Below are 16,617 nucleotides of genomic sequence, written 5' to 3'. Positions count from 1 at the left end.
GTCGCGGCTCAACGACGACTGGCAGCAAACCAACAGCCAGAGACTCCTGAGACTTTGTTTGTGGCAATTCTTGCCCAAATTACTGCTAATTCTATATTGATTGTATGCCTTTTGTGCCTGCTATTTCCTGTAGGGGTTGGCTTGGGAGCACTTTCTCCGTTACGGGGCCGAATGACATATAACCTATGGGAAAGATTGGCTTCAATAGCAAATGTTACCCACTTTTGTTTATCTGATTCTGTAGCAGCCGGAGAATTGTTAGGTACATGCCTTATTCCAGTATGTCATCACCCTGAGTAAATAGGGAATGAGACGATGCTCGCTGCTTACGCGAATCTCTCTTCCCAGTACTCTGGCATGGCTAATTGGGGCCAGGCCAACTATACTTTACCTCACACGGCCATATCCCTCCACACACCGTACCCGGCCGGGGCCAACAATGTCACCTGTGCGCGTGTGGTTAACTGCACTAGTACAAAGGTGCCCTTGGGCTGTCGGCAAATTTCTCAACCCCTTTTAAATTGTTCCCACACCGTGAATGTTTCGTACAATTATGGCCATATCATCCTACCATCAGGGTGGTTTTTTACCTACGGCTCATGCACCTTTAGTTATATTCCCGCAAATTTAAGCGATGGCACCCTTTGCTGCCTCAGTAGAATGACACTCATTCTGCCTTTTGCCGGCCAAAAGCGCAGTAAAAGAGGTGTACCCCCTTCAGAAGACTGTGTTGCAGATGTTGATCTTTTCAGCCGCGCTGAGTATACCGCCTTAGCGGCCTCTTTTGTTGGAGTCCCCTGGGTTGCCACTTATACAGCCAGAACTTTGAATACCCTGGCGTGTTTTGCGGCAAAGGCAATTAATACAACATCCCAGGCGATTGCCCTACTTAACACAGAGCAACACGAATTAAGGGATGCAATTTTAGATAACAGAGCAGCCATTGATTTTCTGCTCTTGAAACACCATCTAGGCTGTTCCACGTTTCGGCATATGTGTTGTTTTAATTTAACTGATAATAGTCGCTCCATAGAAACTAGACTGGCCGAATTGACCAATCTTACGGCACACATACGCCAAGATTTGGGGTTTGAGGGCTTTAGGAATTGGCTTACAGGTTGGCTGCCCTCTCTAGGATGGCTGCGACAACTTTTCGGTTATGCTGTGTTTGTGATTGTTGGGCTTATATTTTGCTGCTGCTGTATACAATGTATTCCCTCTTTGCTAAGGCTTTGTAGAGACCCGCCCTGGCAGGCTCCCCGAGTTATGTCCTTGTCTGTCCGGGAGTTAAATCGCTTGCAAAACAAATTGATGGCTACCATGAGGTGGCCGAGCACAAATAACAAAAAAAAGGGGGGATGAAGGGTTCATGTAGCATTCATGCACCTGAAAACAGTCAGGGCACACCCTGACTGTTGTGTAGGAGCGATGCACACATTGCTCTGTCCAAAGACGTGGACCATGGGAACATGGACCATTGGGAAGTCAATTAAAGGACATCAACTGTGGGAAGCTTCCTTGGCCTGGGCTCAAGGCCTGAGAACAAAGATTGTAGTAGATAGAGGCTGGTAAATAAGAATATTAATCAAAGTCATATTATTTCCTTTGTTGATGCCTTTTGCGGTCGGAGTATGTAATGCGCAGGGGGGAGAGAAATAAAAGAGAGGTGGAAAAGCTGACAGGGGCAATCCCGTCAGCAGACCAGCCTGCTTGCTTGCCTAAAGCTGTGTCCTGTCTTGTATTGAACCGCCACAAGTATGTTTGATCCACTGGAGTTCTCCATGTATTGCTTGCATTTGTAAGGCTCTGAAAAGGTCTTGATGTTATATCCTTGGATGAATTGGCAGGGGAAAATTAACTATGATTAGGTGATAATGTGTTCTTATTTGTATACGGTTTCATCTGAAATCTTTATTTTCATTTCTGGCTGTATGAGGATTACGTTTTCACACTGGTTTATGCTGAGTGATTTTTCAGTCATGGTAAATGTTCTTGAATTTTGTCCTCTTGAAAATTTCTTTTGGAACCTTTCACCATGCCTTTAGTTGTCTACTTTCTGCAGATCTCATAAATTAAACAGACGGGTCATACTAATGTTTGGAGTGATTTTCAGGGATCTTGGAGGCAGGGCCATCCCTAGCTATTTTGGTGCCTTTCACAGCCCCCCAGGCCTCTGTGGGGAATGGGGGCTGGCTACTTCCTGCAGGAGGTGAAGGGACCTGGCCCCAGCCTGCTCTGCTCCCCTGGCTACCAGACTTGGGGGGAGGGGGGAACCGCCCCGCAGCACTCGCTGGTGGCGCGGCTGGGAGCCAGGGGAACGGAGCAGGCTGGGGCCGAGTTGCTCCACTTACCATGCCGTGCGTGCAGGGTCGGGCCTGGCTGCCATCTTCAGGGGGCTCGGGGTGGGGCTGGGTGGGGCAGGACGAGGAGGGGCTGGGGCAGAGAAGGGGCGGGTGCCTAGGGAAGAGCCAGAACAGAGGCTGGAGTAGCACGCAGCTGTGCTGGGCACCAGGAAATTTGGGGAACCAAATTTCCTTGTGCCCTACGCAGCTGCGTGCTTTGCGTATGGGTAAGGATGGCCCTGCTCGGAGGTGCTGCGGGAAGTGATGCTAATGATTCAATAGGCGACACTTTTCCCTGTGAATCTAGTGAAATGTAAAACAATGGTCCTATCCATTGGATTATATGTCACTTTCCACAAGAGGCGTTGCCTCTTGTCTGAGTCACAGGTGAAATTCAAGGCTTTCGCAGAGAATTTTCCCATTTGGAGCTGAAATTGGTGATGTGGAGTCAGAAATTTCGTAGTTAATTTATTTTAAAAATTTACACAAGCTCTGTTTCTTTGGACAGTAGTAGGAACAAACTGCATGTAGACAACTCCCTTTTGCAGGGATTCCAGGTAAGAAACCACTTCCATGTCCCAAGAGCTTTTCAGATTCTCATGCAGAGACCACACCAAACTCAATATGACTGTTCAACATCCCCTTCATTCAGCTCTCAACCTCTGAGTTTGAAAGCTAGGATTCCTTGTTAGCTGACCCTTGGACTCCGGGGTCCATACTACTTTGATTCCCTGCATATGACTTTAATAGCCTAATACAGGGTTCAAAAGAATGACATGAATAGGATGTGTTTGATGAAGGTCTTCAACCTCTTTGTGGAAGATGAACAGAAATGTAAGGGAAACTTACCTGCAAATTTCCTGAGCTTCTAGCATTTAGATTTTCTTTTAAAACATTCTGCTGTTATTTTAAGTGTCAATATTCAGAACCTTCATAATAAATAAAATTCAAAATAAAAATAAAGATTTTTGGTTTTGGGAATAGACTTACATTTCTGCACTCCCCAGTTGAGCAATTTCTATGTAAAATTCATCATTTCAATGCAATAATGAATATGAAAAAGTTTTAAACTTAGATTTTTATATTCACAACATAATTCTTGGCTTCCTGCGTCCAGTCCTTTTGGGATACCATTACATCAGTGACTGTATTGGAATGTGATATATGCAGCTGCATTAGAATCAGGAAGTGAAAACAGAGCTGGGAACTAGAAATAACTGGCCAACATCAATATACTTCAAAAGTATGTGTGTAGAGAAGTTCTTTAACCAGAAATGAAGCAGTTGCTTTCATAGGTCTTGAGAAGCAGCAAGTGTATTTGTATAATTTAAGAGTCATATTTTACAGCACTGAATTAAGTCTACTCTTATGATGTGAACATTACATGGCAGTTCATTTTGGTTGAAACTGCAGCCAGCCTGTTGTTCACACTGTGTCCTAGACATTAATGAAGGGAGATGCTGAAACATAGCCCTTTTAAGGAAGGGGAATGGGAGGAATTCTTGCTTTTTTATTGTAGGGTTGTATTTCTCTAATTATGCAACTTATTTTTCCATTATATTTTGTATTATATATATATATATATATATTGTTTCTGGCTTATTTCCACTGAAATTACTAGAGATTCTGCCCTTCATTTCAGCTCGGAACAAGATCTAGCCCTATAGGTATAGTGCCACCACACACTGGTGGACGTTTCGGATTTCCCCCAGCGTCTCATGCAGTTTTGCAGGGAGTTAGCATCACCGCCGTTAAGCAACGGGATACGTGAGGAAGCTTTAGCATCGCTGCTGCCTTGGCAAGCGGACAGCTCAGCGGCGAAGTTCCCATTGCCATCGAAGGTGGGGGCATCCGGCCCGACACGTGCCACCTCCTTAGGCCGCTAGGGCCAGGCAGGGCCCGGTGACGCCGAGGAGACCCAGCAGTAGGTACGTCTTGGGGGGCCGTGGCGCTAGCCCGGCCCCACCGTCCCGTGTCGAGCGGGCAGAGGGCCCCGCGCCTCGAGGGAGCGCGGACCACAGCCACCGCGGGAGGAGACCCGCTCAATCCGCGCAGGCGCACTGCTGCCCAGCACAGGCAGCAAGCGGGCCCGGAGAGACGGGGAGGGGAGCTTTCTGTCCTCCTGTCGCAGTTAGGCAGGCTGAGTGCGCCTGCGCGCTGGGGAAGTGGAGGAGGGCGGGGCTGTATTTTGAACGGCTGGATGCGGGTGGCTCAGTATTTGGCAGGAAGGTGAGGAGGCCTCTAGCCTGGCAGCAAAGCCTAGGCGGGGAGCGGTGGCTCCAAATGTGGCAGGGGAGAGCAGCAGGCAGCGGCGGCAGAGGAGGGGGGCACACGAGAGAAGGGGCGCAGCTGTCCCCGCGGCGGAGCTGAGCGGCCTGGCGAGGCAGGGGGGCTCCGGCAGCTGCAGCTCTGGCACCCCCAGGCCGCCCGCCTGGCACCCCCGGGCCCCGCCCGGCCAGCAGGTGAGAGCGAGAGACGAGGGGAGAGGGGGAGCCTGTCGCGCCGCCCTTGGCCTGGCCCAGTACCAGGCCGAGCCGGAGGGAGTCGCTGTGTGGGGAGCCGGAGCCGCCGCTCCCAGCCTCCCCCTCCCCCGGGGCTGCCCTGAGTTATTCACTCGTAGCTGGCCCCGCCTCAGGGCCCCCTCCCCGCCGTGGCTGCTGCGCCTCAGCCTCGGGGCCCAGCTCTGTCCTGGGGTGTGCGGGGGAAGGCCCCGGTGTGACCTCGGGATCCGGGAGAGGGGTCCTTTGGCTGCCGCCCCCCCAATACCGTCACCCCCCCCCGGGGCTGCACCTTCCTCCCCCGCTACCAGACTGCTAGCGGGGGGCCCCGCGCGGGGGGAGGGGTCCCCCTCGCTGGCAAAGCCCCAGAGTCAAGCCCCGCTCCCAGTTGCGCTGCAGCGCGCGTGTGTGTCTCTCCCCGCCACCCTCCCGTGGGGCCGGGCGAGGGGGTGCGCCGCACGGGGGCTGGTGCCCCACTATAGGGCACGCGGGGGGTGGGGGCGCTGCTGTGGCGGTGGGACTGCGCCCGGCCCCCAGCACCGGAGCGACACACGGCGCTGCCGCTATCTGAGACACTCCGTGTGCGCGTGTGTGTGAGCGCGCCTGGCTCGGGCGCTGCTGGCTTCCTTTGTCTGCTGCTGCTGCCGCCGCCGCCGCGCTCCCCTCCTCCCTCTCTCGGTACCTCTCTCCCTCCCGCCCCCTCGCCCTTCCCCCTCCCTCCCTTCCTTCCCCTCTCTCCCAGACTCCAAGCGCTGCTGCAGCTGCAGGTTTGTAAATACTGGACCAACACACACACAACATGGCTGACGCTCGCCCTGCTCTTCCACCAGGCTCTCCTCCTCTGTCTCTCTCCGTTTCTTAATGTTTCAGTCGTACGTGCTTTTCTGTCTCTCCCCCCATCCCTAATCTCCTTCCCCATTTCCTCTCTTTCCCCCCCTCCCAAAAAAAAAAAAAGGGAGGAAAAGCAATTCACCCTCCTTGCGCGCATGGCGGGATTTCAAGGGTAAGGATCCTTGCTTTGGAAGCTTTCTCCTTTCGCTTTGCTGTTTACAACAAAATGAAACCTAAAATCAGAGGGAGCCTGGCAAGGTCTGGGGCGGAGGGGGAGGGAGGTGAATGGGGTGAGCCCTGCTGAGAGAGGCTTGATTGGAATGTGCGTGTCTTTTTCTCTTTAGGGTGGGGGTGGGGGGGAAACTGATGCACCAAAATGTTGGCAGAGATGAAATACTCTGTATTGCACTTGCAGAATGCTCTAGAGCAGTTTCTTTTCTTTTTCTTTTCTTTTTTTTTTTTTTAAAGAATGTGGCTCATTATAAAGGTATCAACCAATACAGTCACTTGAAAGAAGAACTGGATCACTTAGGTCAGAATGGGTGTTGGGTGGATAAAAATCATACTGTAGGCTCTTGGAATTTTTGGTTGTATCTTCTCTAATACAGTATCAATATCTTGAGGAGCTTTCATACCATAGGATCCAGAACTGGAAAGGAGGATTGCTGAATTCTCTTTTGCAATGCCAGGTGTGTTGTACAAACCTATTTGCCCTTGTGATGACCACATCATGGCTGAAGGATGTTTCCTTTATAAAAGAAACATGATGCTGGGTATGCCAAAAATCTGAAAAGAATTGTGAACTTTCAGTGTGCTGTGTTGAACTGCAACAAGAAAGCATGTTTCCTTCCTACTTGCTCTTGGACTCTGGATGGAGTCCTAGCACTGGCTAACATTCAGTCCCACACCCTGAGGCCTCAGTTATTCACAGCACCCCCTTCTGGCTTCCAGAAGAACGTCCTCAAATCAGTGTATAAATGATGAATTTCTAAACTAGATGCTAAAGTAATACTGTTTGAAGGCAATTTCTTGTGCATATTTTCCCCATTCTAAAGTGACTGGGAGTAGAGCTGAATTTTTTTCCTAGGTTATTTTGAACCTAGGAAAATGAAGATGCAAAAGCCTTTTAATAGTCACTTTTTAGTGTTTTCTAGGCCTCTTGCTACATGTTTTGTGACTTTAGTGGTAAACATTTCATTTCCAAAGCTTAAATTTACAGTATAATGCTGCTGGTGTATTGTCTAAAATGAAGTTAACGTAGGTGAAACTAAAATTATTTCACTACTTGGGTAACATACACTGCAGATTTGTGTGGAATCATTGCAGTAACTTACTGATAGGCCTAACTTCCATTAATAAATATCTGAGTTGTGCTCCAAGGTAACATTTTAGATTTTGTAGTTTTTGATGGCCTGCTTTGCTTTGGAAGCTTCTGGTAGTTTCTGGAAGAGAAACAGACTGGTATATTTGCATTTGTATAGGTTTTAAGCGATAGTTTAGTGGAATTATATTTCTTGTTTTGGAATTAGGTATGATGTGTCATACTGGCTGTATAAATATTCTACCATTTGCATCTCTGTTACAAAATGTCAGTTGAGTAGAGGTGAGGTCCAAATTAGAAGATCATTTTGGAATAGGTATCTCTGTCCTCTATACTTCATACAATGGCAGTACTGCAAAATTAAGTTATTCCTTTAACCTCACAAGCTTCTTTATAGTAATATCTGTGGAACCATTAAAATGTTCTAGTAGTAACAGGTAAATACTCAGAAGATGGCTGTGCATTATATATCAACCACACTTCAAAACTGCTATTAATTTTTGTATTTTTATATTAAAAGCCTGCACGTGTCCTGTGTGTGTTCAGGTCCCCTCTCCTCCTTCGTCCTGTTGATATGCAGCTGCAATCTCATTGCAGAAGTAAAACTAACTTGAATGATGGACTTACATTGCAACTGTTTCAATGTAATATGAAGTCAAAATGTTTACCCATATAATTTATGTTGGAACTGGATCTTACTCTATAAAGCTAGAAACTAACTTTTCTTGCAGTTGTATAAATTTAGTTCACGGTTGCTTGGTACTGTTGTAGGTATCCTACAAGTCTTTTTGCATACCCTGTACACTTGACAACATGAATTTTTTAGTGTACAGGTGAGTCCTAGCCCAGAATGGAAGTCATTGATTTTTCTCAGTAGTGTTGCATAGGGAATTGGTCTGACCTAGGGGTTTGCCCAGAGAATCCTCTCAATTTTCATCTTTTTCAAGTACAAATAGAGCAGGTGGGTGCAATTGGAGGACCACTTCTTGCATATTGGGGGTTGGGAGACAATGAAATATAAAATTCAAGAAGCTGTCAAGGTTATTGTGCCTAAAATGCAAAGTATGGTGTTTACTGAAAAGCATAGAACAGAACAACGTGCATCAAGATTTAATATAAATTACTCATAATATAACAATATTGTAAAACAAGACTGAAAGGGGAAGAACATGTAAAACACCTATTGTTACAGATAGGCTAGCAGGAGGAGATGAAAAGTGGGGAAACTTATAAACTGATTTACTCTCTATTAACATTTTTATCAGTGGATCTTGGTACAAACAGGAAACCGTAATAGAGTGAGATTCTTCATTTTAGCACAGAGCTTCACAAATGATTAAATGAATTCTGAAGGTAATCGGCTGTTTTAGTTCGTGTACACTTGAACTCCTACAGCTCTTCTGGTTTAGCTGTTCATGTGGGTGTGTGAATAGTACCCTTCCATCATTCATCTTATTCGGTACCTTCTCCCCAGTAATAGCTGCCAAACCCTTCTTGCCATGTTGAGATTTATAAAAATCTTGCCGATGCAATGTCTGTCAAACTTGTTTTAGAATATTTTAATGCATTATAGATAACTTCATTAAATTTGAACTTGTTTTGCCAAATAGGATTAAGATTTTAAAGAACAAGACAGAACAGTTTATCTTTGCCATTAAAGTTGTGCTTTTGGTTTTACTCACAAACTTATTAGGGAGATCAAACTGACTCTGCTTGTTAGTATGGGCAGGAATTGTATGTAACAATTTTAGACCATAGCCAAAATATCCTAATGTCAATGTGTCCAAAGGATGTTATCTGAAAAATGACTAACATGGAGGCTTATTTTGCATCTAACTGACCTTGTAAAAATGTGTTGGTGCTTTAGAATACCTGAGAGGAAGTAAACTTTCAGATCAAAATGGCTATGATCGGCTCAATTTTTTTCATACCGTATGGAAAGGATTCATCTTTATTCTTATTCTTTGTTCTTATATTATTTTCATTGTGTCACTTTGTATGGTTTTAAACCAGCTACTATATTGGATGTGAAAGAAATCTTCTGTAAAAGTCAGGTTAAGTTGACTTACTTTCTCATCTTCTCTTTCTTTTAAGTAGTTGGCATAGACATGTAGCTTGTACTTAGAAGAAAAATGTTAATCATTCAACTTGCTTTTATGTATGATTTAAAAGATCTCTGGTTATGGCTCCGTGGCAGTCCTGTTTCTTATTATTCTGTTACTAGCTAGTAGTTTCTGCACATTCTTTAGGTAGGTTTCTTTGAGTTAAACATCAACATATTGCATAACAAAAACATGAAGAATCGGAATTCATTTTATGACTAAATGTATCCTACTCCACCCTCAACATACAGTGAAGAATGAGATTTTTTTTAAAGCAGCGGAGGGATTTGTCAGATATGCCATTAAAGTTTAATACAAGATGTGTCTAAAACCACTAGACTACTTTGAAAATTTCAACCAAGGCATTTACTTGAATTACTAGCAGTACCTAGGACTGCTTTTACCATATGGATGAATGTTATGTATTAAACCAAAACAGGAAGCGAAGTCCTTTAAGCCAGTGTAACTCTGAATTTAAGAATGTAATTGACTCTTCTAAAAGTGAAATTGACAAGTGCTGAAAGTGTTTTCCTGACTGGAGACTCTTTCTATATTCCTCTTCTGTAGTGTATGGTCTGAAATTGGTGTAATTCCATACTAAGTGAGATCATACATATTTCCCTCATCTATCTTTTAACTATTTATCTTTTTAAGTGTAGTGGTACAGCCAACTGCCACAGTGCATTAATCACAGGAATGGATGGTGGCAAAAGCTTACATTTTAGAACAGGGATCGGCAACCTTTGGCGCACGGCCAGCCAGGGTAAGCCCACTGGTGGGCTGGGCTGGTTTGTTTACCTGCCACATCTGCAGGTTCAGCTGATCACAGCTCCCACTGGCCATGGTTCGCTGCTCCAGGCCAATGGGGGCTGCAGGAAGTGGCGGCCAGCACATCCCTCAGCCCGCACTGCTTTCCGCAGCCCCCGTTGTCCTGGAGCGGCGAACCGCAGCCAGTGGGAGCTGCGATCGGCCGAACCTGCGGGCACAGCAGGTAAACAAACTGGCCTGGCCACTTACCCTGGTGGGCCGCATGCCAAAGGTTGCTGATCCCTGTTTTAGAATTATTCTTAGACATGAGGTCCCAGTGTCTGCAGATCTTAGCAAGATGGTTATTGATGTCTGTGGAATCATTTTACATCAATATGAGTAAATTTGGAAAAGACGTTGGGAGTTGTAAGTGAACTATTAAGAGCAACAGTGCTCTGCTACGGTATTTATTTCCCGAAGCATGCTTGAGACATTATAGAGTTGTAGATGAAGTTTTTTGGGTTTGTGAAGGAAGGTGGCAAAACAAGACTTCTCAGTGTTTTCAATTATGTATTTTTCAACCAACTGTTACATTGTGGGAAATTTTTTAGAGATAAATAGAATTTACAGCTTACTATTCAAGAAGCTAAGGTGAAGAACCACTGACAGAGTTAAAATAACTTTAATAAAACTTTATTAAACTATTCTGTAATGCTTCTGTATTATCCATCATTGCTGAATGATGTGTACAGTTTAGGGCCTGATCGTGCAAGTGTTTACCAACAAGTGTAGTACTTATTGCCTCAACTTCAATGCAGCACTGCGTTCAACAGCAAATGTGTGCAGGCTGAGGCACTTAGATTGTAATCTCATTGGAGAAAGGATTGGATTTGCACCCCTCTTCCCCCCCATATCAGAGAGGCAGAGAATGATGTTGGCATATTTAATTTTTGTTTTTTATAAAATGGCCTTTTCTGTTCATTGAGTGATTTCATGATAGTGACTTGTGACATCATTACACTTAAATCTGGGAAGAATGTGCTGTTACAGTTACTGGGTTATCTGCATCTCTGACCTTTCCTGATCTCTTCAAGTTCTCCTCATGTCCGATCTCGCCTTCACTTCTCTCTGCATAGACTCATATGATCTTTACCACACAGAGTTGGCCTTAGGTGTCAGTCCAAAGTACAAACCATGGTTACCTCAGCAGGCCAGAGTTATTTTCTGTACCTATAGTTCTGCTCCTCAGAAGTAGTGGCAGGGATGGTACCCATTTAGTGACCATTGATCTCGTTGGTTCCCATTTAGATAGAGCTTGGAAATACCTGCTGGTAATAGCTCACCTTAAGTGACAGGTTTCAGAGTAACAGCCGTGTTAGTCTGTATTTGCAAAAAGAAAAGGAGTACTTGTGGCACCTTAGAGACTAACCCATTTATCTGAGCATGAGCTTTCGTGAGCTACAGCTCACTTCATCAGATGCATCCGATGAAGTGAGCTGTAGCTCACGAAAGCTCATGCTCAGATAAATGGGTTAGTCTCTAAGGTGCCACAAGTACTCCTTTTCTTTTCACCTTAAGTGATCACTCTTGTTACAGTGTGTAGGGTAACATCCATTGTTTCATGTTCTCTATGTATATAAATCTCCCCACTGTATTTTCCACTGAATGCATCCGATGAAGTGAGCTGTAGCTCACGAAAGCTTATGCTCAAATAAATTTGTTAGTCTCTAAGGTGCCACTAGTACTCCTTTTCTTTTTGCTGAACTATATATGAAGCTTTCCTGGACTAACATAGCTGCCTTCTTGTTTTTTCTGTAATCCCACATTTTTGCTTTTTCACCATACCTTGGATTCTTTCTTCTGAAACAGATGTAGCTAGCTGTCTGTCTCCTTTATACTGTTTCAGACAATTTCTCTCAACTTTGAATCCTACAAAAATGTAAAAATAACTCTTACTATATCATTTCAGTCTTTCTTTCCATCCTCAGAAACACAATCAAAGGGCAGAGAGAGGTATCTGATGCTAAATGAGTTTTGATAGCCTTTTAGAAATGAATTCACACCTTTCTTCTCAAAACCCTATGGTTAGAGAGGTTTATTAATGTAAGACGTAATATTATTGATCACTTTCTTAACATCTTCTGTTGCATGACCACCGTGTTGTCTAACCAAGCTTAGAGCAGACCTAAGTAACTTGGTAGTAAAAATCATTGGTGGCCAAGTTGATCATTGCATTTCCTGTGTGATAAATCTAAAGAAAAATGGCAGAGTAGACCAGGCTATTGAATATACATCCTGACAAGTGGTAGTACATAGTGGCAAGAGGTGTGAACTCCTTTTTTCCCTTTTACTTCATGTCCCAAATAATACTAAATCCAGTTCAACTCTGAAAAGTGAAAATGTAAGAATGACACCTACTTAATAGAAAGTTCTCTGTTTTGTAATTTGGGATGCATATGCTTGCTCTATGGCCTGACTTCAACAGGATTTGCCAGTGCTCATGACTATTGGAAGTCCATGTGAACGTCAGGTGTTCAGCATCTTTGAAAATCAGGCCATTGGTGACTAAAAATATTTTATGATTGTTGGCATTGCAGAGCCAATACATAAACAGAAGGGTGAGCTGGATTCTATTCTAGCTCATGGGTAAACAGAATTGTTAACTTCAGTTCCAGGGTTAAAATTGTCCCTCAGTTATGTCTGGCATTGACTTGCCTACATATAAAAAGTACAGAATTTGCTCCAAAATAACTTTACTACTACAGATGATTAAATGGAAGATCACAGCTTTAAAAACAAAACAAAAAACATACTTTCTGAATGGTTACCCCTTTATGATTATGTAGAACCTACTGTAACAAAGATGGGAACATACTTACCTATATTTTTGGTTAATTTTCCATTTGACACTGTTTTATGGACAGTCAGTTTCACTGTTTCCTGTGTTGCTGCTGTATCAGACTTGCACAAACAACGCAGAGAAGCACACTTTTTTTTAAGCACACAGAAATTGGCAGGGGTGCTTGAAGGGGAACATAATACCTGAGACAACTTCTGAATTTTTTTAAGTAACTAGATTTCTAATTGATTGAAATACAGCCTTAAAGTGACAGTCTTCACAAAACTTGAATTTCTGCATTTTTTTTCAACCACACTTCTCTTCTTCCCCCCCACCCCGCTTTGTAATGTATAGAGAGATGCCTGTGAGACAGATATGAACCATTTCAATTTGGGGCTTGTAGGCACTATTGTACCTATAGATCTTAATCTTAATTATAGATAATTAAGGAATTGACTTCACCAAGGTAGCAATGGGTACATGGGACTGGTGGAGCAGTGGCCTGCTCTTGTGTACACTCAGGCTGAGCCTGCAGAACTCCTAAGAAAAGAGGGAGAAGGGAAAACTCACAAGCTTAGGGGAAAAGGGAACCACTCTTTTTATTTGTTTTTTCAAGTACAATTTTCTTGAAAGACTGTCCAGTTCTCCCTCTTCTGAGTCCTTTTCCCTCCTCCCCCAGTACTCTGTGATCTAGTAGTTTGTAGGACATGTTTTGTTTCAAGTGCCCGAAGGTGATGAACAACAACAAAAAGGGTATTTGGTCTTTTTAACATCAAGATAGTTATCTTGATATAAAATCTTAGAGGAGACAAGGCACAGATAGTTTTGACCTAGCTGAGGTCAATTCCAGCTGGGGAGTACAAAACTGACCTCAGCTCCCTACAATGATGTAAAAACTCTCCGTGCCTTTTGTCTCCTCTAGGATTTGAGATAGGTGCCTTTTTACATGGTTGGCTTTTTTTTTTTTTTTTTTTTTTTTTTGTAGTGAAGACATAGCCTTAGTCATGCAGAAGCAGGAAGGAAGAAAAACTACAAGCTTTAAGGGGAAAAGGAATGCACATTTCTCCTTCTTATTCTGACCTTGCCCAGAAAAAAATTCCAGAGAAAACAACACTCTTAGAATGGAGAACCCCCTCCAATTGTTGAATCCTTGACTTTATTCTTTTCCTTTTCAAGTCCACTTCTTAAAGGTTTAATTTATTTCACTGCAGGCAGGCTTTTGGTTACTCTGCTTGTCCTTGAAGAGCTGTTTCTGTAGACAATTTATTCACAAACTGTCTTTTTTTTTTTTTTTGAAAGATTACCAAGTTGAAAGTTCCAGCATGCTAAAAAGTGTCCAAGTCTAGCGTCTTATAAAGTATTGTTTTGTTGGAAAAGGCTATTAAATGTAATTACGTTTCATGAAGACTTAATGTAGTCCATGAAAGTTGGTATCTTGCTTTTTGAAAAACTGCACTTTTTCTGTGTGCATTCTCTCAGGTGTTTGGTTGGCTGGCTCTTGCTCATGCACTCAGGGTCTAACTGATTGCTGTATGTGGGGTTGGGAAGGAATTTTTCCCCAGGTCAGGCTTGGTAGTGACTTTGAGGGGTTTTCGCCTTCCTCTGCAGCGTGTGAATGCAGCTTATTTGCCAGGATTATCTATGTATATCATTTCCTTGCCATTGCAGGGGCCTCAGGCGTGTTTGCGCCTTGATCCCACATATTTTCTTATGGCACATAACAGTTTTCTGTAGTGCTTCGGTTCAACTTCAGTCATTGGGTTTAGTGGGGCAAAGGGTTGTTGAGTGGTTGGTAGCCTGTGATATCCAGGAGATCAGACTAGTGATCTAACAGGCTGTGTCTACACTACCACTTTCAGTGCTAAAACTTTTGTCGTTCAGGGGTGTGAAAAAATACCCTTCTGAAGGACAAAAGTTTTAGTCTTGAAAAGTGCCAGTATAGACAGCGCTTTATTGCCAGGAGCCATTCAATAAAGCGTGTCTACGCTACGCGATGTGGGTAGTGTAGACATATCCTTAGTCTCTTCTGGCCTTACACCTCCATCCAGAGTCAGAGTTTAATACAGCATTGGGCCTCTGATCACAGGTGGAGTTTGTGTTCTGTTGCTCTCGCCCCCAAAAACCTTGAAGGAATTCCCTGATGTGTATTAGTGATGCCATGCCCACCCAAAGCCATGCATATACTTCAATATTAAACTTACATGGGAATATTTTCACTCTCTAAATAAATCATTTCTTTCCTTCTTCTCACAGTTCAATAAATCATTTCCCACAAAATATTTCTAAACAGTTTTGCCCCACGCTCCTGACCTACCATCTTTGTTGGACGGTTTTGCTACCACTGTCTTCCTGAGTGCATGTATATCCTCCACCATCTAGCTTTGAAGTTATTGCTGCCCTGCCCCCCAAAGTCCTCAACAAAAAATAGCAACACTTGGGCCTATCTGTTCCTTGCTTCCCTACATTCCTTCCAAGAAGGAGCAATTGGTTCTCCAGCTTTACTTTCCTGGTCAGAATATTTACTCATCCTGGACATATTGACTTTTTTTTTTTTCAAACCCTTGGGGAAAACTGTTTACTTGTAAACTGAGCAAATGTGATAACTTGAGGCACAATAAATAAGTAACCATACACTATCGCTGCTTCTCATTTTCCTGAGAATAAACGCTTTTATGGAGCATTCAGAGTTTAATTAGTAAATAGTTTTAATTTGAATTTTCTTACTGTTTATGGACTGTAATACTGGTTAATAGTTAAGAATTTTCATTTCTTTCTGTTCTCCATCTACAATTCATTAAATTTTTATTCAAAAACTGTATTCCATTCACATTCCAAGTTTATCCAGTAAACTAATTTTTGTTAACTGAAGCTAGATGTATGCTTGTTACAGATTCTGAAAATACCAACACAATCTTTCAGTTCAAGATTTCATTTTCTGTCCCTTGAGCCTGCAAAAATTTAAGTACATGCTAAGTTGTTGTGGCTACTTGCAAGCTTAAAGTTACTTACATGTGTAAGTCTTTGCAGCATTGGGGTTCAGAGGAACAGTGTTCAGTGTTATGATTACAATGAGAGGAATATTGTGCTATTCTCTAAATTTGGCAGAAACATAGATTACACAATGAACATGCTATTTATAACCATGGTATTTCATATTCTAGAAACTTTTTATTCAGATATGTCAAGTAAAACATTTTCACAATGGGGGTTGTTTTTATGTAAAAATCTACGTTTATCTAAGGTAGTTAAGATTAATCAAATAGTGAGTTATGACTGTTAGAGACTAGCAAAAATGCATGAGTTAAGTTCACCTGGAGATGGTTTGTTCCTCTGGTCTCTGCAAAGATGCAGTTAAAGTGAGTGGAAGAGTTCCTTTCCATGTTCATTTTATTCATTTTTTTTCTTCTCATGGGACTGATCCTGTAAAAACTTACATAGTAGTTAAGCACATATGTAAGTTTTTACAGGCTCAAGACTGCAGGTAGTACTGATAACTTCCCCTTTGCCTTTGGACAATCTTTGGAATCTCTTTAGTTCAGTTATGTATTGAATTGCATAATAAAAAATGTCTGCCCTTTCACTACTGATAATACTAAACAAGATCACTTTGGTTAGTCTCTAAAAACTGAAGGAGACTTCTTCCTTGTTGGTAGTGTTAACTTTACTTGATTTTGGGGGGAGGGAGAGGGGGATGGGTTATAGAGTTGATACTCAATATGACTTCTTTTCTAGGTGGTTAGCTTAATCCATTCAGTGCTGCTTGTAATGAGCTGTAGAACTCTTAAAACATGAAAATAGGATTTTAGTTGTCAGCCATTAATGATAAATGTGTTATCAGTTGGACTATAAATTGATCAGCCAGATATTAATAGGTTATAAAAAGGGAGTTGTAACTCCTTAATAATAGCTTATATTTATATAGCATCTTTGATCCAGA

The 16,617-nt window shown here is 43.0% G+C and overlaps 1 protein-coding gene across 14 annotated transcripts in view; it reads left to right on the top strand.

Moving 5' to 3' along the window:
* Positions 1-4,183: 4,183 nt before the first annotated feature.
* SPIN1 (spindlin 1) overlaps positions 4,184-16,617 on the top strand; it is a 110,056-nt gene continuing 97,622 nt past the window's right edge. For 5 of the 14 annotated variants that reach the window (XM_073344917.2, XM_073344916.2, XM_073344919.2 and 2 more), the window contains exon 1: positions 4,515-4,804. The gene's annotated coding sequence lies outside the window, so the exon portion shown is untranslated. Of the gene's footprint in view, positions 4,271-4,511; positions 4,805-5,380; positions 5,844-16,617 lie in introns of those variants that run through there. The other 9 variants (XM_073344929.2, XM_073344928.2, XM_073344927.2 and 6 more) reach the window with 6 other exon arrangements.

The sequence above is a fragment of the Lepidochelys kempii genome, chromosome 5 (genome assembly GCF_965140285.1).
Source record: "Lepidochelys kempii isolate rLepKem1 chromosome 5, rLepKem1.hap1, whole genome shotgun sequence".
Classification (NCBI taxonomy): Eukaryota; Metazoa; Chordata; order Testudines; family Cheloniidae; genus Lepidochelys; species Lepidochelys kempii.
The sequence above is the reverse complement of the archived record's forward strand: the minus strand, read 5'-3'. Positions and strand labels throughout refer to the sequence as shown.